Below are 23,995 nucleotides of genomic sequence, written 5' to 3' on the forward strand. Positions count from 1 at the left end.
TTGGTTCTTATAGCCTTAACACAGCTCCAACTACCTGCAGAGACCATCAACAACACCACATTCCACTGTGTACACTGTCTGGGACTGAAGAACTCCAACAATCAACCATATCCATAACCAATCATAGTGAAGTTTGAGCACTACAAACAAAAATAACCAGTTCAACGACAAAGGAGACGGCTATAAGGAACACAACCCTTTCCCTCACCCTCTCTTTCTCTCTCTTCTACTTGTATATCGCATTGCACTTTTCTGCTTTTTTTGCACTTCTGGTTGGACATAAACTGCATTTCGCTGTCTTTGTACTTGTACACTACACAATGACAATAAATAATAAATCTAATCTAATCTCTCAACCACGCAGACATTTTTCTCAGTCTCAAGAATGCAAAGAACAGTCTTGTGTTCTTGGGGAGAACGTTCTTGCTGGTTGTTCTTGGAAGAGTACACAAAGTACACAAACCGCTTAACAGTTTGAGACGATGTGTTCTTGCTGTTATTGTGCGACACCCCCAGCACAGAGGCTGCCTGCAGTGCTCCAAATTAACAGCTAGAAATAAAAAGCAAACAATATAACCACTTTATATATAAACAAGCTCCGGACAACAAAACCTCATAACGTTACAACTATTGCAATAATATTGAAAAATAAAACTTATTGAGCTTTATTGAGATTTTTTGGTTTATGGTTTAGCTCAAACACCCCTTAAATTCAGAACAGTGGAATGCGATCCCTGCTATTATTAGTGTATTAGTCAGTTTAAATTTAAAAAACAAGCATGCCTCTCTGAATGGGTATGCACTGGCGTGTCCTAGGTGTCTCTATTAGTGTTGTGTTGTGGAATTATTATTTTTATATTATTGTAGTGTACTGTATATGCCCAGGAAAACAGATGGAAATTAGCAATAGAAATTATAAACGTTGGTGTCTTTAAACATGCCATAGCATGTTACCACTTTATATACAACTGTTTATGAACTCAACTTCTAATAAAAAAAAAATTCTGAAAACAAATACACCAAAAAAAAGTATGAATTAAATACTAAATGTAATGTATATAGCCTACATGTCATAAGTTAAACAAGTCTCCCGAAGAGAAACGGGCATCTCTCTCCCTTGCCTCTCCCTGATGCGCTGTGTGTGTGTGTGTGTGTGTGTGTGTGTGTGTGTGTGTGTGTGTGTGTGTGTGTGTGTGTGTGTGTGTGTGTGTGTGTGTGTGTGTCGGCCAGCGAGCTTGTTAAGAGGGACTAAGACACGAGGAAGGGAGGCAAGTAGAGGACTCAAGGAGGCAATTTGAGCAACATAAATGCAGCGCAAGTTATCAACCATCCTCGGTAAAATGGGCATGTCAAGAACATTTCCGGGAATTTTAACTGTTCTTGGCGAAATGCGAATTTGTGTATTGGGACAGTACTTTGGCCACAGAAGATGACGTCTCACATGGACACAAGAACACAAGTCCATAGAAGAACACAGATTGTGAAACGGCCACACTCTTCTTATCCCTTCTCTTTCTCTATATCTCTCTATCTCATTCTATTAAAAACACATCATTCAATTAATTATTATTCCCACCAAAGATTAGATTACTCCTTCTGACTCTATCTGCAAGAACCCCTCATGAACTGGAAATCAAGGAACACCGTACAGGTACATACACTGGTGAAACTTACTTAAGGGTCTGTAGTTAGAAATAGGCTGGGCTTGCCTCTACTCTGCTCTCACAGACCTTTCCCCAAGTGAAATACCTACGTTTTTTCACGGCCACATGCACCCACATGCATGCACGGCCGGCCGGCCACAACAAAGAACAGAGAAGCTCAGATTACAACACACAGAGGGAGTGTGACTTTCTCTGCTCAGGACGCCATTACTTCACTATATCTTTACAAAGCAAATATTTGTTGATAATATATGTTAATGGCCTAAAAAAATCGAGTACAGAACCTTTAAAAAAAAGTATCCACCATCAAAAACACTACAACAGAACCCCACTGCATCTGGTCCTGACACTGCTGTTCTGTGCTCTGATGTCAGGGGTATTAAGGGCTCATTTTAACTTTGGGACTGGATGAGAACCACTGAAAGCTCTGCCTCTGTTGTCCTTATTGAGGAAATACCAGGGTGATCTCCTATGGACCCGTCAGAGATTACACCCACCTCTCAGGGTAGTCTCAGCACTCAGGTATATTTCATCCTGGACTACCATCTCTTTGAGGCTCGAGCAGCAGTGTGTAGCAGCAGCAGCAGCAGCAGCAGCTCATGAGTCAGTTTCTCTGACATTTCTTTTTCTCACTATGTATCTTTTACCTCTATTGCTGAAAGCTGCTAAGGTTTTTACCACGATAAGAAAGAAGGGTGGGATTTCTGTTTCAAGGGATACTTTTGGGAAGATCTATATCTCTCTCCACCTGGTAGAACAGGTGAACACAGACAGTCACAACTTTGTTTGACACTGAGACCGATGCATGCTGCCATGGGAATAATAATTATTAACCGTTAACTGATAAAAGGAATTTTTAAAATACGTTTTTTGCATGATCAAAGTAAAATAGGCTATACAATCTATTTCTAAACTGCTAGATAACTTGCAAGTTGTATTTTAGGCTCTCTTTTTTCAGTTAACGAAGGTCAGCTATCGGTAAAAAAACACACCAAATTAGCATCCCATGTGGCTGCCCAAGTAAGGCTGTGAGTAAGGCTGTGAGAGAAAAGGCACCCCTTTCCTCATTTATTAGGCAGCCAACACAGCTACAGTGCAAAGGTGTAGCTTGTGCCTTCCTTTCTCTTGTTGACATATACAGCAACTAATAAAGTCTAAGACTAGTAAAAAATACACCTGAGGCCACTGAGGAATTGAATCATCTCCAGCCCCGACTCCCTTCAAGACCGTCTCTTTGCCTCTGCTTTGGCTTTCTATAGCTCTCTCTTCTCTGTCTCGTCCTGTGTGTCAGTACCGTATACCTCTCTCCCCTTTACTGAAGGGCAGCCATTCACAGCTACTATTTTGCATTGTGTTCACATCCTCTCATTCCCACAGTCTGTACAATAGCACCAGTCGCCTTACTTTACTTACTTACTTAAAATTCTGTCAACATGGACTTGGGGATTGTTAGATTCCAGGAGAGTGAGCATGTGCCTACATGTGTTGTTGTCACTAACACAATAATGTGAACGTGGAGACACTACTGCCACTTAAAGGGTCATTTTTTTTTCAACCTAGACCCCATTTCCCCATACATATGGTGTATAATAGACTGATAAATAAAATGACAAAACTGCTGATTTTGTTTAGACCCATCAATAATTTGTGCTTCAAAACTCTGGGTGCTTGGTTGAGATGAAGCAATTTACCTGTCAAGTTGTCCATCCCATCAGTGGCATAGAGGGTGTGATCGTGGGTTGGTACATTTGTTTTATCCTTCCACGACTGAGTTTGTTCCTTTTCACATTATCTACCTTTGGTGTATCTTCCTCAGAACTGCTGAAGGCGATGCACAGTGAGGAGGATGGTGACAGAACTGTCATTTCAAATATTTAAAGTTAGAAAAGATTGTTTCCATCCACAGAAGAAGAACAAACTGTGATATGCTAATAAGCCCAAAACACAGGATAAATAATGTGAGGGTTTTCAGCTTTGTTCTCCGTCTCTACCTCTCTTTCACTCTCGAGGCTTGAGCTGTGACATGCAGCTTTGAAGAGAGGTGCTTTGGTGCAATCAAGAAGCCTGATGTTGGCCTGATAGGCTTGTTGACTGTGTTGATGCTAGATATAGATAGCCCGGGGAGCTAAGTAATCTTATCCATTTCAGTCTCATTTGAATACTTGCTCCAAATACAAACTGTGTCATGACATGAATTCTGAATTCATGAATGTGGCAACCTGAACAAATGATAAGTATATATATATATATATATATATATATATATATATATATATATATATATATATATATGTATGTATGTATATATGTATATATATATGTATATATATATGTATGTATGTATATATATATATATATATATGTATGTATATATATATATATATATATATATGTATGTATATATGTATATATATATGTATGTATATATATGTATATATATATGTATATATGTATATATATATGTATATATGTATATATATATATATATATATATATATGTATATATGGTCATATTGAGTAGAACAGTCTGTTCTTTTTTGCCTGAAGATTCTAAATAGTGTTTTGTCAAGTTCAAACTTGCAGAGGTCTTAAAGAGCTGATCATAGAAAGAAAACAGCTGAGTGCTCGAAGGCAAAATTCCAACTCGTTTTTGGAAGACTAAACAGAGTCCTGAAGGGAGTAGACCCCACCTCCGGTTTCTCAGTTCATTTACACTGACAATTAAATGAGTCTTTGCTGTCAGTGGGAACTCGTTAAAGTGAGAATTTTAACCAGGCTGGAGCAGGATGTGGATTATGTGAGCACAGTTTCTCCTGGCGATGCACATCTTCACAATTCCCAATGGCCTTCCCAAAGGACTTTTCCTTTATTTAATAGGGACAGTGGAGACAGAGAGAGACAGATGTAGTTATCACTGTTTTCAGAGAACGTCCCAAATCTACTGTGTGTGTGTGTATATATATATGATAGGTTTATGTGTGTGTGTGTGTGTGTGTGTGTGTGTGTGTGTGTGTGTGTATGTATGTATATCCAAGTCCTGTGTTTACAATGTGATTAGGAATCTAAAATCTTTCCTTCTTAACATTTGTTGTATTCCCTGTCTGCTATCTTAAATCCAAGTCATATTTTTATGTGATAACCTGCACAGTGCCACTTGTTACATTGAAAATTAAGTTAGGCCTTCTTAATTCACAGTCAATGAAGACCCCTTTTTTCTGCCTCTTGAATCTTTTGAACAGATGATAACATATATCTAAAGGTAGCTTTTATTTGTTTTAGGTTAAGAAAACATTGTAAAGAGGGCCAATACCTCATTAAATAAGGCACACAGGCAAATATACTCCCCAGATGTCACCCATTGTTTCCGGGTTCTCCTTTTGAAGCGAAGAGATAAGGCTCATGATGACTGCTGCCTTGTTTGGAGGAAGAGCAGAACGAGGGAGACAGAGGGAGGAGCCAATGCAAAGAGAATAACTTCTGAGTGGGGCCTCATGCAGGGTTGACCTGTTTAACACCTGGGAAACTCAATCATAAATAATACACCTACATCATCTTCTCTTAATGTCAGTGGTTGTGATAAAAAAGCATATAAATCACTCAGTAATGAAAACAAGGAAAGTGTTTTATGTCTCTGAAAAGAGGAAAACAACCAGGCACATGTTTTTTAGTTTTCCAGTCCATTATAGGTGAGCCAAAGGTTCAAGCAAACCCAGAGTTACTTCTTACATTTTCTCTTAAATGTCAGCATCCCACAAACAGCGTTTATATGAATGTGACTCTTGTTAGGAAATCTTTTCCATGGTATTTGATGGATAATCCTTTTGATATCTACTTTGTACATAGTTCCCAGATAAGGCTGAGATAGTCCTGTTCCATGGGTTGATGGGATTTCTAGGATGGATTTGTCTTTTCTAGATACAGTAACCATCCACAGACCTCGTTGTGATAAAGTTCCCATTCACAGCTCTGTTTAGTGTCTCTATCCTCCATGTCGGCCAAGCTTGGAGTGCCTGAGCATTTAGCTGCTGATGGACGTTTCTTAACCATTTGCTGGAGAGCATCACTTGACAGGCTGTGTCCATTAATACCCAATCTGATAAGCATGGAGAGCTGCCACGAGTTGACTCTGTTTCTGGTAATGGACCTCCGCTGAGTAGGCAACCGTTTAATTCACTTTCTTCAACTGGCTGGTCAGCCTTTATGAATGCACACTAACTGGCACAATGACAGGGCATCTGCTGAAAGTCAACGTTTCTTCGCCACTCTTAATTGTCATGCTCATCTCTCAGACTGCTGTCTCCTGAGCTTAGAAAAAACAAATCCCAAACCCATTGTTTTTTGGCCAATTAGGGAGTTAGTAAGTAATGACAGGCACAAAGGTTTATTTACCTCCACTGGCGAGCATAACGTTGCCCTCCAGACATGCTGGTGCCTCTGCAGCCTACTGAAGCAGCACAGGGCATTTTTCCAAAGAGAATGAATTCTCAAGGGTATTTGCCTTTCCATCTTCAGCTCCTACTACAGGGCACCTCATATAGCGGCACACAGAGGCCAAGTTGCAGCTGATTAGGACATTTATATGAAGTGTGTGTTTCGCTTTGGGAGTAGACCAGCAATAACATATGGTCCCCTGGGAGAGGCAGAAGGAAAAGTAGCAGCTGAGGTTCTCAACGTCAACATTAGATGCAGTTCTTTGTTCTTTCAGATGCAAGGAACGTTTTAATTTTATGGTTTGATAGAGCAGTCGATGCATCCATATTCTCACATTTCATGAATAGTTTTGTATTTGAGAAAGTTTCTGAAATACTTTTGAAAAGATAACCACACTCACAAAACTGAATGCCAAAACATAAAATATGGATAAAATAAGGCAGTGCAAATTAGATTTGCACGATATATATAGTTTTAGCACTGACATTGCAATGTGCTCATGTGCAATAGTAAAATCGCAGGACATGCAATAGAAATGCTACAATGTTTTTGCTGCTTGATACAAAAAGAAAACTTGCACAGTTCTCATTTTCCATGACTAATGTTACCGGCCAACCATTCCCCTTTAAGACAGGTGATCATGTGGGTAATGTGTGTATGTGACGTAGACTGGCGGGGTTTGTTATGGGAAGTGAGGCTCTCCCATGTGTGCGTAGAGAAGAACGGTAAGCAGCAGCTGCCGCAGACACAGTGAAGTGCATGCTTTTCCATGGGTAGTGAAAATACAGTAGTCAGTGTTTTATGTTTGTGCACCTGATTAATGCAACGTTGTCACGACATCTCCTGACCATTCTTCAACGAAGACTAAAAGCTATTTAAGCTACAAGCCAGGCTAAAGCGAACTGAGTTAGCCTCAAGAAACAAGGGGTCTGTCCCAACTACAGTTGGGAGCCGCGAAGCTGGACACGTAACACTAATCTAGAGAAGTCCGTGTCTGATACAACAATCAATGTTGATCAATTAATCAAACAATGTCAGTTTTTTCCAATATCGTGCAGCCCTATTGTAAATATATAATTACATAGCCAAGCTTTCCTTACTAGACCTTCAGCACAAGCTTTTTACAGACAACTCATGGAAGCCAAGCCTGAAGACAAGTAAATGAAGTTCATACTCACTGGAAACAAGATGCTCCAGTTGTTTGAAGCAAATTAGATTTTGAATTGATTAAAAAAATACCTTTTGACGGCTTACTTTGAGGTTACATTGTCCATGTAAAATCTGGCCTTTAACAATAAAAGTCAGCCTGGGAAATTGCTGATACCCAGTGAACAGATGAGAATTTCCCTGTATGAAAGCAGGAACAAACAATAAGCAATAAAGATGTGGCTGGTTCTGTGTGTTTTCAGATTGTTTCTCTGGTTGTTTTATTAAACCACTCAAAATCATGTCATAATTTCTTTAAACACTTGTAAACATAACATTTGTCTTTCACACACTTCAGTTAAATCCTTTAAACAACATTTCTCTTCTATTTATTTTAGTTAAATTATGTAAACCTAACACATTTCTGTTCTACGTCACATCATGTCATTTCACAGTTACAATAAAACACACACACTTTACTTTGGTCAGTTGCTGTGATAAACACATTTATTTTACACTATTACAGTTTATAACTGTTTAAAACACTACTATTCATATGTAGTGTCAGGAGTAGTGTACACTGCCCCTTTAATATGGCAAAGTAGACATTCTGCAATGATGACAGGTTACTGAAATATTGAACAGTAAACAGACTTAGGTAATAATAAAACCAACATTCAGCTAACTATTTTCAATCCTTCAATCTAACAAAGTGCATATTCACTACATAATCTTAGCTAACCAACAATAGAAACATTCAGTGTTCAGTGTGCGCGAGCCATCCCTTTACCGCTCTGCTACGACGGTATGACTTTTACTGTTTTAAACATGTTAAAACCATTATAAACACTTTGTATATCAAACGGTCACATTAATAACCCTGGCCTTATGAAGTCAATAGATGGGTTACACTTCACTAACCTGTATGAAAGAACAAACAACAACAGAAGCAATAAAGATGCGGGCGGTTCTGTGTTTCCAGATTGTTTCTAAGAAAACAGCGGGGGTGCCGCTCTCTTACCAGTCCCCGCAGCGACTAGCGGGAACACTAATGGCGTTTTTCCTTTACATGGTACCTGCTTGACTCGCCTCGACTCTACTCGCCTTTTTGTTGTCAATTAACAATTGAATTGTAACAGAATGCCAAGCATATCTTTAGCAATCAATATATTCAGTTAGATACAAATTTGAAAACAAGAAAATTTGAAGATTTCAAAATGTAGTTTAAAACATTGTCCAAGGTAACCCATGTCTTGTTTCCTTTGGGAATGCCAAGAGTGTTTGGGCAGTGACAGGTGTTTGTAGGAACAAAGGGAATCTGATCTTAAACAATAGTAGCTGATGTAGGAATGAAAACACTTGAAACATTTGTGGCCTCCAGTCCTGTTGTCTATGATGATTTGTAGCAGAGGAGTGCTGTTTTTCTTGGTCGCATGCTCTGCCTGAATGTAGCATCAAGTCAAGGCCATGTCCTCCCTGGCATTCCTCTTCATGTCCATGGCACTCATGAGAAACAAAAGAGCTTTATGTGCCTTCATTGCTTAAGCGCAGGTACTGATGATGGCTTGCTATATTTCAGCTGTATTATAGTTAAGGCTTATAAACAATAGTTCTGACATATCTGTCCCTTTGTTCATGTCTGGTAGATTGAGACAGGCGGTACATTGAAATTTCAGTGACTTTGTATAGATAAGGAGACATCCTGCATCCCCTTCCACACACACTAACAGAACTAACAGAAAACAACTGAGGCGTGTATGCGTGAATTCATGCCCGGTTATGTGTGTCAAAATAATGTTATCTAGGTAGGCCCAGGGGAATGCTAACTCAGCACTGTGTGTGTCAATGCAGTGAGCCAGGTCTACTTTTCTGTACCGAAGGCAAAAGCAAACACAGAGCGCTCCCTTCTCCCCGTCTTGTCTGGCTGTCCAGCTGCCTCTAAACCACACACCAATGAAAAGCAATATTGTTTTGTGCAGGACTTTTGATTTTGATTAATGGGGGGTGAGGACAAGGCAGGTACTGATGTGTGTGTGTGTGTGCGTGTGCGTGTGTGCATGGATTATGAACTGTCAGTCAAATTGTTCTCAACTGTAAAGTTCTCAAGCAGCAAGGCAGGGATTAGGGCTGGATTGAAGCACTCATTCAGGCTCTCAAACTTGGTCTAAAACAGACAGGAGAGACGAAGGAGTAGGGTGGACTGAAGCAGGAGGGAGGGTAAAAGGCAGCTGGATAATGACAGGGGCTGTGCTGTAACACCTGCAGTGTTGGGAGAATCTTTCAGGGGGTGAGCTGTTCCGAAACAACTTAATGCTCAGTCAGTGTCCAGGTGAAGTGCCAACCCTAAACCCAGAACCTGCAAAAGAAGCCGTGTCTGTGTGTGTTTGAATGGATGTTAGAGCTGAACCCTCTGGGGAAATATATTTGTTTTTATTATTGCTGTTTGAAAGTAAAAAAATTAATAATTCCACTTATCTCTGTCTTTACCACACTCTCCTTATTTTGTGCATCTGAAGCTAGGGCTTATGTAAGTATTTGTTTGTCATTAACTGTGGGAACATGGTTGTGTGTTGGATTCTCAGGGCCATGTGATAGGCATGCCATCTGGCAATGTACCCAGACCCTCTCTCTCTCTGTCTCCGATTTCCTTTCTCTCAAAAAGCAGTGTGTTTTTCCACTGTTGGTGTGGGAGGAAAGGAGGAAGAGATATGGTGGGCATAACAGAGTGACTGTGATTCTGCTCCATTGTCAACCTCAGTTCAGTTTACATTGTCCTGCAGGGCTACTTACAGGGTGTTATCAGACATAAGTACCACTCTATAAGGACACTGGGGTCATGATCATTATCACAATCACAGCCTCGTGTAACTTGAAGAAAAAACTAGGTCCCTATGATTGATTGATGCACAATATCATGTAATTTGCCAAAATGTGGATGCATTTTATAAAAATCAGGAGTTTCCCTCCCATTTGGGCTGTGTACTGAAACCCAGTGCTAATATGGCACCAAAATGACTGGTATCGACTGGAATAGCAATGCAGATTTTGGTGCCTCATTTTGGTGCCACTGAAATGCCTGCACTGCTCTCTGATGCTCCAGAAGCATCGCTGTGCCTGCACGTGACGCTAGTTTGCACTACACCTGGCAGCAGGTAACGTTAGCCTACCGTTAGCTATTAACTGGATTAAACACTTTTAATCATAGACAGTATATAATGGACCAACAGACCCCGTGTCTCTGGACGGAGACCAGTGAAGGATATTAGAAGCTTTTTCCCGGTGATGGCTGAGCGTTACTGAGCAGCCTCCAACTGAGCTTGAAGACGTAGATGTGACGTGAGCAACCTGTCTGAAAGTTGGAAGTCTTCTGGTAGCTGTGCCAAGAGAAATCTCAATCATTCTATATATAATATATATATAAATAATATTACTGTTGATGTTTTATTAAGGGCTGGGCTCAGCTCCTACACACACACACACACACACACACACACACACACACACACACACACACACACACACACACACACACACACACACACACACACACACACACGCACACGCGCACACACACACACACACACACACACACACACACACACACACACACAGTCATAAAGAATGTAGTATTTTTTTATAATGTGAAGCTCAGATGTGAAGCACTTTATTTTACAAATGGATGAAATGTCTGATTGAATTCTTGAAATTGTATTTATCCACCCCGTAGATAATTTCAGACCCCATGCTTGCTCACAATATATGCCTTTTATTTATAGAAAATGACTGATCATTCATCCCAGAGAGGTCTTTGTCAGATTGCATAAACAGGTTTGACTGCACAGTTTAGTGAACCTGCTGAGAGCAATCTTTCCTTAAGGGAGGTCAAGACGTATCCTCCTGGCATATAATGTACTGCATACCAAACATGTTCAAACACAGCAATCCCTGATACCGGTCAACTTCTCACATACATACAATATAACAACCAAAAGGCCAAACTCTGGGCCAATAGTTGGTGCAGCGCCTTAAGGCTTTGCACGAGATAAAAGGCAGGCTCCTTTAAAACACACTTGTGTTTTAAAGGAGCCTGCCTTTTATCTTTTAATGTTCACTATCTAAGCTCATGAAATGGAGGTTCTGCATGTGTGTGTGTGTGTGTGTGTGTGTGTGTGTGTGTGTGTGTTGGCGGTGGGGGTTGCTGCACTAAGCCTACTAACAACTGCTAATTAGCCCGATCTATAACAATCTGTAATAATGAGACAGAACGCGCTGCTCTACTCAGTGATGTTTCACTGATAGTCTATCATTTAGCTTTGCGAGGGATGGATGGAGGGAATAATAGAACGGGAGGAAGCCATTCATGACTGACCATTACAGCACCCTCTATAGTCTCAGAAAATGAAGTGAGTCCATGCACAGGTTGGTTAGGTTTAAACTAGGCTTGTAACAATTCCAAATACTGCTGTACAATTAATTGTGTTAGAAATAATTGCAATTAACAATATAATTGTCTCTTTCAGTCAAATTTAAAAAATATTCATTTATTTATTACTTTTTCAAACAAATGAATGTTTTGAGTGAATTCCAGGATACATATTTTGGTTATATCACTGTCATGTGACCCAGATAATGTAATAACACAAATACAGATACACAGCACAGCATATGATGTAAACAACGCCTCTTTATCAACATAAAACTTTTTTTTAACTGGATTAGTACAAGGCTAGAGGAGTGCAGTGCTATAAAAACTGCTCCTGTAAATCAATGACAGCATTTCAAGATTTCAAGGTGCATGGCATCATTGCAAAGCTTTAGTATACGTGTGTGTGAGAAAGACAGAGCAGGCAGGAATGCACTATATCTGCCCTCTGTTTCAAGGCATGCTAGTGGTCATAGATAGTAATTTAAACTCAGCCAGAGGAATCCACTGGGACTCCGCAGCCCTGTTCTGACCTCCACACCACAAGTCACTGGCCCTTCATCTTCAAATCCAGTTGGTAACAAGAAGCCATACTGATTGTTGTCTTGCCAAAAGGAACCCTATGGGTTTCTGTAGTGGCAGTGCTAGGACAGATTAGAATAATGCAAAACTAAACAAAATGCATTTTAAGACTGTCTGGGCTCCCTTTTATGCAGTTCCTAAGTGTACTCAGGCATGTTTGGCCTCTGAACAAACCTAAGTGAGCCTAGCCTACAGGCAGCTACTACAATTAGCATCTGCCACATCCTGCTCGTTTTAAAACATGATTTTATTACAAGTGTCAGAGCAAAGGTCGCACCGCCACCTCTGTAGTTCTGTTGTTCCACGGGTGCTAATACCATGTGGGACCTTGTCATCATGTTTAATTGTTCTCTGCAGAATAAATACAAATAGCAATACATGTATCTCTGGTTATTTTAAACATATTAGAACAATATATTCAGCTGTAGAGGATATATATATATATATATATAAATAATTACTTTTATAGCATTTATAAACATCTGCAGCTCCCTCATTTGTGTTCAAACCTCCTGCACGCATTTTTGTACCGTAACAGAAGCTGTGATTAGCCTGACTGGGTTTTGTGCCGTTACTGGGACAGGTTTCGAGACTCAGAAACAGCTCAAAGGAAAAGTCCACCAAAAAAAGTTATTCCCAAAAAACAGAAAGATACCCAGCCCTACCTACAATCATAAGTGTTTTTTTGTTAGCGCCTAAGTCAGAAAAAAAATTATGTTATTTACTGTTGGTGATTTATAGAGGGTGGGGCTCAGCTCCTACACACACACACACACACACACACACACACACACACACACACACACACACACACACACACACACAGTCATAAATTTTTTTGTATTTTTTTTATAATGTGAAGCTCAGATGTAAAGCACTTTATTTTACAAACAGATGAAATGTCTGATTGAATTCTTGAAATTGTATTACATAGATAATTTCAGAACCTACCCATGTCCTCCACAATGAGTACCAGCTTCTCCCTTCAGAGTGGCTCATTTGTGTTCAAACCTCCTGCGCGCATTGTTGTACCGTAACAGAAGCTGTGATTAGCCTGACTGGGTTTTGAAGCTGACTGGGTTTTGTGCCGTTACTGGGACAGGTTTCAAGACTCAGAAATAGCTTTTCAAGGAAAAGTTCACAAAAGAAAGTCATTCCTCTGTTTTTTCCATAAACATTACTTTTTTTTCAAACCACAAATCTTTGACAGCATGTCCTTAAAGTAGAATCCTAAATGCAAAAGCGTGTGATCCGGGATATTCCCTTGAATATTCCCTTGAATATTTCCCTTTATTCCCTATGATCTGAAAATACCTACTAGTAATGGTCACAATCATGAAATATAAAATATCCATCTTTGATTTATGATCATTGTGGGTACTGTTTGTGTCTGCAGGCAGATTGATGTCATATAAGGCGTAACAAATGATGGTTGGTAATGTGAGACTATGTAGGCGGTATATATTGACACCTAAATCCAGACTACCAACTTGAATGTATTCCCTTTAGCTTTGCCTCAGCCTGATACAGATGGTGCTCCTGGTAGATATTGACAGGCATTGATGTACATATGGCTTCTTGATTGCCGTTTATGCTGGCAACAAATGATGTTAAGTGCCAGCAACCCAACCCATTACTGACATTGACCCTAACAGCTTGGCTGCAGGACTCCAGAGGTGTAGTTTTACACTGGGGTGAGGAACCCTGCAGATGGTACAGGACTGTCCTCTTTAAGTGCTGACATTGTATCCATCATTTACCTCTGAGAATCATCCCAAATCCCTCAGGTTGTAACCCAGCATCCCTTAGAAGGAAACATGTAAGCATCTCGAGGGAAAAGAAAGGCAATCGAGAATGGAAAAAAAAAAAGGATTACAGGTTTGTGTAAAAGATTGGATTCTTTATAGCTGTTGAATTCAGATTGATTTCACATTATCATGACAGCCAAGATTGAAGATGTTTTCATTCCTTATGCTGGTGGTTTGACCTTGGTAAGAATAATTCATCTCACCCTCTCTTGCAGATCATCTTATTGGTATGCCACTCTGTCTTTCTGGGGTGGGGATGCATTTGAATGATCAAAAGTAGAATGCTAAGAGGAGGATTTATTTTGGAGAAGGGGAAGGCGGTCTTTTTATTGAGATTTAGCCTTACGTTTGCCAAAAAAGCTCAAATTAAAATGTAAACAGTGGGATCAAATGTCTCCCCTCACTGACACAGCACTAATGTGCTGGAGACTGGCCTTAATCTGATCCATGGATCAGGCTGGAGCTAATTACCATCTCACTTATACTTTCTTGTCCCGGAACACTGGCTTGTTTTTTTAATTACAGCCCCCGAAATAAGATTACAGCTTCTATTTCTGATTTTCGGCAAGGAGGGCTGCACGGCTGCATTTTCACCAGGTGTGGACCATTATGTGTAACTGCAGTAAGTGCCAGCCGGTTATTTTCCCCACTGTGTTGATGGTGGGGTCGAGGGCTCAGTGCAGTCAAGCTGTATTGTTCAGCTACAGAGTCACTATTTAGGTTTTCTCCCCTGCTATGCAGAACACTGCAACATCCCAGATTGTAATAGATTTGTATATTTACCATTTCCCTCCTTCCTTACATCTTTTAATTGTTTTGTTATCCAGTGAAGTTTGTTTTTCATAAATGAATCCTTAAAGGAGAACTCCGGCCAATTTTTACGTTAATCTTGATCGCTATAACTATGTTAGTACTGTCGATAGCAAAAAAAAAAAAAACGAGCCGAATCGGTCCTAGCAAACTGGAGTTGCTGCAGCTAATACCCAGAGCTCCCAGTGAGCTAAAACAGCAGTTTTGGGGGCATAACATAAAGAGTGCCTTTGTGCCTCTTAACAGACACAAAATACAATTAAAGTGTCCGTGAAACAGGGCCCTTACATGACGACAAGATGCGTTTCCGACAACAATCCCACTAGTGCCCACTGTTCTGGTGGATGTCCTCCGGAGGACAGGTCATGCCTTCGCGGCGAAAAATTTTAGTTTATTTTAGAGCTGGGCAATGTATCGAGACATTATATCGATATCGTGATATGAGACTAGATATCGTCTTAGATTTGGGATATCGGAATATCGTAATAAGTGTTGTCTTTTCCTGGTTTAAAGGCTGCATTACAGTAAAGTGATGTCATTTGCTGAAGTTACCAGACTGTTGTAACTGTTCCATTATTTGCCTTTACCCACTAAGTCATTATATCCACATTACTGATGATTAATTATAAAAAATCTGAAAATATTTTGTGAAAGAAACTCAGTCTCTTCTGTCTTAGACCTCTTACATCCATGTTGGCAAAGAACAACACAGACGCTGCACCTTTAAGGCCTGCAGACTGATCGCTAATTGAAGATTTGTGCGAAAGAGTGTCAAACAGGTGCTTCAGTGATTTCGTACTTATATAGGTAGTTTCTAATAGTTAGAAACAGATTCTGTTTGGTTACCATAGCTAAAACAATGGAGTTTGGACTGCTTGAATGACATCCGTGTTAACTGTTCTGCAAAAGGGTGGGAAAATGTGTCAATCCAATGAGAAAGGGTTAACACATTTGCAAGAGGTGTCTTCTGCTCTGCTGAGACAGTGATGATGAAAACCGAGTGGATCCCAGTTTCTTTAAGCAGGTCAAAGCAATCAAGAAAAACTGTAAGACGTATGCCCGAGAGAGCAATTTAAGGTCATCAGTCTCCCTGTTAATATGCTTACAGATTGGAAACATGGTGCCAGCACCAAGAGCAGTGAAGAGGAGCACGATGGAGAGCTTGGTTCTTGGGAATGTATAGCTAGTTGACATACTTTTGATTAAAAATCTACATTGCCATGGGGATTGGTTTGACCTGTGGAGAAGCCATACTGTACCTATGACAGGGTGTACAGTAAGTTCTCATCAGTATTAGATATGGGCGCAGGAAGCATTGAAAATGTGGATGGGACAATCTTAACAGATTTATATTATATATTTATATTTCAATATATTAAAAAGCTGAAAGTACAGAAATTGATTTGATCACTAATTCGGAGCCATCTTTAATAATAACTCACTCATGGTTTATTTAGACTTGAGGTTCTCTTTATGCTTACATGCAACTGCAATTTCTGTTACATACATTTCTTTAATGTTATCAAATAAATGAGTGGAGAGGACAAAGTCAAAGTGCCCCTTTTGCACTCTCCAATAAACTACATTCATCTTCCAATTATTTCTACTACTACTAAGAGGCCAATGCCTCAAAGACTATGTTGTTAGCCAGTTATCTTGGTGGCTTTGTTACACACACATTTTTAAACACAACATTGCTGCTGGGCAGGTTCCGCTTACTAGAAAATGTCACGAGCTAAGGCGGGTCAAAAAGTTACCATGCAGGTCTGAGGTCCCCTGCAGCCCTGTCAGATGAACTCACGTACCCCTTCATCAATTCCTAATGTATGTTCTAAATATAACACTCCTCATTAATATAAAAGTAGATATTATTATTTGTTTCCTCAATTGAACTGTTAATACTGAAGGTCGTTTGGTCAGCTATTCTACTCAGCAAGGGGTCAGCAACCTTTGGCACACACAAGTTTTTTGGAAATGTTCCAATCCGCATGCCAAATTACCTCTTTCACAGCCATTGGTAGGAGCACAGCCTGTTATTTACAGAGGTTTAAATTGACTTTTTCCTCATCCTCATTCCCAGAAGACCCGCCCTACTCTGTCTCTGATTGGCTAATACTCGTTGCCTTCCTCACAGAATGTGACGCGAAGGAAAAAAATATATAAAATAACAGTGCTTGAGCGGGCTCCATAGATGATCACAGGCTTAATGCCCGTGGCACACTGATTAACATTATTTTAAAATGGCACTTCATATTAAAAAGGTTGCCGACCCCTGCTCTAAGCCATCACTTTTAGCTAACCATTTCAACTTTTAGATATTAGAACCGTTTCTCTACTTCAGCTAATTTTTCAAACTGTTAAGTTATTACTTTTAAATTAGTTATCCTACCATTTATTTTACATTTAGCTAAACTTCTTGCTTGCTAACTAGTTTTCACTCTTACATACTGTAACTGCAACATGTAGTGTTAAGGTATTTACTTCATGCTAATTTGAGGATATATTCTACAATTCAATAAATATAAATCGCTTGGTTCCCAGTATTGCTTGTTACAGCTTTCCTGTTTTGGGCTGCCAGACCATGGCTGGGAAGTAGAGGGGAGATGTTCCCTCCAGGGTCGGTGCTCTTTCGGGGGTAACACCCTTCACTCAACCGCCAGTAGAAGCCACCGTGTCTTAAGAAGCCTGTTTACCTGTTGGGATGTTCCTGTTTATGACGTTACATTTGGTTTATCAAAGATGCTACCAAAGCAACAAAGTACAGAAAATAGGCACAGCAGAGACACAGATAGGTTGGACCTCTGTATTTAACTGTATGTCTTTAAACGTTACAGTTACGGGTGAAAATAATAACAGAAATAAACAACTTTGTAGATTTCATATATCTCCAGGTCTGTTGTCTACCAGGTAATGATTTTTGTCTTAGCGTCTATACTAATTCACTGGAAGACCCTGTAAATATTCTTTGTCCAACCACGTATTGTATTGTATGTGTTGTTGCTCTTTACAACAGCAGTGCCATCACTGAGAACACATATTATAGTACTAGGTGGGAAAGAGGTGTGAGGCCTGTCTGTGGTACATATCTGGCGACAGTCAATGTGTGGGTTATAAGTATATACTAGGGCTGTCAATCGATTAAAAAATGTAATCTAATTAATTAAATACTGTGTGATTAATTAATCGAAATTAATCGCATATATAATTAACGGTGCCTGAACCGATACTTTTTAATAAAGTTAAAAAAGAAAAGGAAAAAAAAGGGTACTAAACAACAGTTGGTGACATTAAAGAACGGCTTGTTTATTGCTAAGGCCATATGGTCAAAATGAAATGATTTAATAATAATGTATAACAATAACTTATTTCACTAGTAAATTGCTGTTGAACGACAAAAACAACAACCAGATAGGAAAAGGACATTTACAATAACTTCAAGTGCACCACGAGGCTGTAGTTTACCAGCTTCATTGAACGCACCGTCTGTGTTGTTTCTCCAACAGCAGCTGCAGATTGTTACATCCCGGTGTTGAATCCTCTACAGTAAAACACAGTCACACTTTACACCGTTTAGCGTTCGCTGTCAGCATTGTAACCGTGTTTAATCCGGCTACTAGCTAGCGGTAGGCTAACGTTAGCTGCTGTTGAGTATAGTGTTAACTAGCTAGCGGTAGGCTAACGTCAGCTGCTGTCGAGTATAGTGTTAACTAGCTAGCGGTAGGCTAACGTTAGCTGCTGTCGAGTATAGTGTTAACTAGCGTCACGTGCAGCGGTGTTTCTGTTTCCTGTATCGTCTTCAGAGCATCAGAGAGAAGAGCAGACATATCAGTGGCACCAGATTTCGGTAGCCAGGGTTGGCAGGAAGAAGATTTTTACAAGTAAATGTTCCAATTAATGATCCAGGCAGAACATTCTTGTCTCCCTCCTTCATTTTACAGTCCAATGGTGGCTAGAACAGCTCCGGGTCAAACGTCAATATGGAAGGGATTAATCTGCGTTGTTTTTTTTAACTCGTTATTTTTTTAATCAAAATGAACTTATTATTTTGACAGCCCTAGTATAAACATCTCCTCCTACCTGCGTACACAGAGTCAACATACAGCCGTATCACTGCTCCCCACCAACCAAGCTTCCTTTTTTAGCCAGCCTACAGTCTGACTTTCAGTCTGCCTTTGATCACTGCCATGGCAGAAACTCTTCTGATGACTCATACAGACACAGGCAAACACTATCTCTCTCTGGCTCACTCACATACTCGTTTGGTGGATCATGTGGCCAGCTTATATCATGAGCATAGTGTTTCTTTTTCTTTTTACAGATTTAAGGTAGGGGTGGGAACCTGGTGGGTTGGCACCTCACGATTCGATTTGATTCCGATTCAGAGGCCATGATTCGATTCTAAACCGATTATCGATGCATCTTGATGCAACAATTTTTTTATGTACATTTCCATGTGTGATTTTTAAAAATATACATATAAATTTGAGTTTGCTATTCAGAGTTTGCTAATTACCTCCTAGACAAAGCAGCTAGACAAAGCTTAGATTTTGACATATATTGTCACACACAAGTTTTAATGAAATGTTTCGTCTACTGAGGTTTTTGTTTTGTAGTCGTTCCATGCTTAAGCCTTCAACATGCTTATGAAAGTCCCCTTCTCTCCCAGTAACCTTCCATGTCAGAGGCTCAGTCATGTTTAAAGGTGGAGAATTGGCTTCTTAGAACATGAAACATGAGGTGGTCAGATGTTATGTGATAAAGTAGATGAACAGCCTATATGTGTTTTGCCTAATTATTTTATGTATGTCTTATTAGATCATGTGTATATATACAAAATGTAATTATTTTTTCCTTTTGGCCGTTTTTGTGTGTTTTTTTTCTGCACTCTTGCCTAAACTCTAAGTTGTTGTCCATTATTCCATCCTCTTTCAGTCACTCTGTTTTGTGATTTGTATTTGTCTGGAGACAGTAACTTTTAAATAAAAATCAACACATTTAAAAAATCGATTATTAACTTATCTGAATCGAGCATCGAATCATTCTAGAGAGAACCGCAACGCATCTAAGAATCGATTATTTTCCCCACCCCTAATTTAAGGGGTTTGTCTCTATATCTTCCCTCCTCTGCGAGTTCACGATCTTCAACTACGGTTTCAGCGTCCTGTCTGAACTCAGTGTTAGTCAGACTGATGAGGAGTCTGTTTGGCGACCAGCAGACGTATCAGAATGCTTAGTGTAGTTAGCATCTTTGACTTGTTCATGTTGTTTGTTAGCTTGCTAGCTTGTAACTGGCAGGGAATGACAGCTACGATGACAGTGTGTTTTTCCTCTGTACTGACCACTCTGCACTGGAGGTTTCAGGTTTCTTTGCCAGTGTTGTGTAGAAGTCGTTGCCCCCGTTGAATAGTGTTTCCCATATTAGACCGGCAGTGCAGAGACATCTCCACCTTCAGTTGGCTTCACATGCTCAACTGGAAAACTAAAACCATGCAGTGTGCCTGTGTAAGGATGATGGTCTCAATTATCTCTCATTATGTGCTGCTCTGGCAGAGAAAATGTACATTTTTGCACTGTGGCAGATATTTTTCACTCTACTTCCCTTGGGCATATAGGGCCACTGTAATTTTACACCATCTGGCACTAACACAGCATTAATATAATTTACATTTCTCTGTGAAAGGGGAACTGTCCAGCCATCACAGCAATGTCAAGCTTTTCGCATAATGCTCCAGAGTAGAGACAAGTGGATGTGTTGGTATGCTAATGCATGTTTATCAACTCCTCGTCTGAAGGAGCACTAACCCTTCTATTATTGCAGATATCGACGCAACAGCAGACATGCAAATGTTTCCTCTGCTCTCCGCAAGCTTGATAGAAGCAGAGAAAAATTATCATAGTGCCCTTTTATACCTGAATAATCAGACACAGCATTGGGATAGGTTGATAAATGAGGCTGACTGTGTATGTAATGTGTAGACGCCTTTGTTCTTTTACCAGAAAAGTGTGTGTAATGTGGGTAAACATACATGCTTAAACACACATACCTGTAATACCTGCTGTGCTGCTGTAGTCTTGGCCTTTTAAAGATTAATCGTACAGCCCTAGGTCTTGTCCAGATTAGCTAAAATGAGTGGTTAGTTCATTGTTCCCCATGTGTTGTAACATGGCCAAAACATTAATAATTAAAACTGATCACATTAAAGCTTCATAGAGAGGTGTTGTTTTGTTATGGACATAAAACATCTGCGTAAACATGCATATAAGCTCAACATGAAATCACTTCAAATTCTGGAGTGCAAAAACAGCTTTGCTGTTTATACTGGAAGACTAGCAAGCTTTTTACTGTCAAAAATCCACATCAGTTCCTTTGCTTTTGCTGTCTACATCTCCTTTACAGTTTTGATAACACAGAGCATTCAGAGGAGATGTGAGAGGAAAAGAAACCCAGTTGTACGCATTTAGACAAATTAAAAAGTGCCAAAAGGTTATGAAAGCCACAAAAGTACTAACTTTGCAGTGTCACTTTAATAGTGATAAAGGCTGGATGGGGAGACCCCAGAATGGCCTTTTTTTCATCTCCCCTGGAACACATTGTTCTGCTGGTGGATAATAGGGAGAGAAGAGCAATGGTGTAAAAGCTGCCTTAGCAATAAAACCATGCCTTCAGGACAGAGAGGGGGCATGTTTGTATTTGTGAAAGGCGGTTACCAAATGTAGCGGACAGTTAAAAATCGACCTAATACACTTATGGTTTGGGGGAGAGGAGGGATGAGGAGAAGAGTGACAAATGAGAAAAGCAAGTGGGCAAGTGTTTTGCATTAAGTAAACCAAAAAAGCCTGCTGTCTACAACTTTTTATTTATTTTATTTGTTAAGTTACACCTTAAATTCTTCTTTAAGTGTGATTTATGGTTCTGTGGAGGCTCCACGCAGAGCTTTCGCCGTAGCCTACGTAAGTGGCCTGATGTTTATACTTGTGCGCTGGTGTGTGTGTGTCGATCCGGCATGTGTGTGTGCGTGGGGAGTGTGGTAGAGCGAGGGAGAAAGTGAGAGAGTGACGGCGATTAGCTTCAGAGTGAGTAGTGACTCTAGAGTCATAGTGAGAGAAACAAAGAGTCCCCCCTGTTCTTTCTGACCACGGTGGGAAATCTGGAGCAGGAGAAGTTAACCCTCTCCTTGATTTCATGTTGAGAACCAGGAAATGAGTCGGGGGGAAATGCAACGCTGCCTAGACACAACGTGCGTCTCCGTTTTTTGAGAGGTGCCCGTCAGGCTACAGCGTAGGGTCCACCGTATGTCTGTACGTAGCCACGACGTAGATTTTACGCAGAAGTATAAATCATGCTTTCTTATTCTTCTGCAGAATCCTGGTGGGTTTAGACACAAGTCTTTATCTTGGATTAGCTCGGATTCACTGAGACATTTGTTTGTTTACTTCTCCGTAACTGTTGTTATGTGTTCAAAGATGATATATTTAGCTGACTCTATGAGCTGAATTCCCATGTGACTTGTGTCTTGCATTACTGGAGAAAACAGTCGTATTCATTAAACCATAACTAGTGTAACACATTGTGTGTGTGGTTGCTTAAACATGAAAGCAGCTTTGTACATGATATACTTGATATACAATGAAGCTTTGTGTTTGGAAGTTCACACAGCTGATGTGTTTCTTTAGCCTTTCAAACAAAGTCAGCTATTCTCTGCTTGTGAATAAACAGAACCACGAGTCAAAAGTGACATTACTTATTATATCATATGGAAAGGAAGGACATTGTACATCTTGCAGGATAAGTAGGCCATATGCTCACTTTTACTCAAAGGCTGACAGATTTCAAATAGCCTAATTGGTGAATTTGATAAAATCACTGATTCCTGGAATATTCTGTTGGTGGCTGGATGCACACTTCTCCAGGGCTGAGTAGGACCTACACGGGGGTTGCAGGTTATATTGTGAGAGAAAATAGATCCATGTATTTTTGCATCAACACATACTGTATCAGTTTCATTCTCATTGATTTTCTTCACTTGAGGTATCAAACACAATTTACTAAATACATTATCTTCAAGGAAAAGAAAAGCATGTAAAGTAGTCTGACGATTACAGCCTCAACACATTTAATAGTGAAATAGTGCTGCTGGTAAAATTGGCCCTGTTTAGAAAATCTTAGAAAAAAAAGGACTCCATGCTTTATAATTAAAGCATTGTGTTTTGCTTTTTGTGGCTTGTTTTAATATTCAGCTTCATTACTGTCAACAGCATCAACTTTGAATAGAAATGGATTCTTGTGTTGTTGTGGTCTAACTGGAGTTGCAGAGGAAACAGAGGAAGTATGAAAAGATGAGCAAGAGGCATAGCTTGAGCAAAAGCAGCCACTTCAGTGAGCAGCTGCACTTGTGCATTTTCTGGCCTCATCATTCTGGAATGACCAGAATCTGCACCGCTTCTTGTTCTGCTTGTTTAGCTAAAAGCTCAAAGAGAACGAGTTGGAGCGTGAAGACCTAAGTGTCACTCCACTCTCATCTGACCTCCATCCATCCATCTTCTCTCCACCCCTTTGCTTCCTCCTCCCACGTTGCACATGACTGGGCTGTGCCGCCATAGCAACTACTCCACCTCAGTGCTCCCTCACTGTTGTGAACAGAACAGAGGAAATCATTTCCTCGAGTTGTGCACAGAGCACTGTGCTTGACCCGCTGAGCTCCACCTCATCACACTTAATGGGAGGTATGCTTAAAATGTGGTATCATGACATTTGGAGTGACAACATAGTGTGGTGTAGCTTTATTCACTTTGTTCACACCCATCCATTTCTAAATATACTTGGGAGGAGCTGCCCATTCTAACCACAGTCTCTTTCAGAGTCTTGGTACACAGGGGTATAGGCCACATATGGTATTTTACTCCTCTGTTCCTCCTGCCCTCACCACTGATCAAAGCCACCACATCAATCGATCTAAGACATCAGGTTTCTCCTCATCAAATAAAAATTCCCACTTTCATACTTTGGGGCGGCTGTGGCTCATGTGGTAGAGCGCTCACCTACCAATCGGAAGGCCGGTGGTGCGATCCCTGACCCTGCGGTTTCATGTCAAAGCGTCCTTGGGCAAGACACTGAACCCAGAGGTGCTCCC

General features: G+C 40.2%; 1 protein-coding gene across 3 annotated transcripts in view; it reads left to right on the forward strand.

Annotated features, from left to right (window-relative positions):
- The window catches only part of alcama (activated leukocyte cell adhesion molecule a), a 64,491-nt gene that overhangs the window by 12,241 nt on the left and 28,255 nt on the right, over positions 1 to 23,995 (forward strand). The window lies entirely within an intron of this gene.

Source organism: Sander vitreus, chromosome 13 (assembly GCF_031162955.1).
Source record: "Sander vitreus isolate 19-12246 chromosome 13, sanVit1, whole genome shotgun sequence".
In the NCBI taxonomy this organism is placed as follows: Eukaryota; Metazoa; Chordata; class Actinopteri; order Perciformes; family Percidae; genus Sander; species Sander vitreus.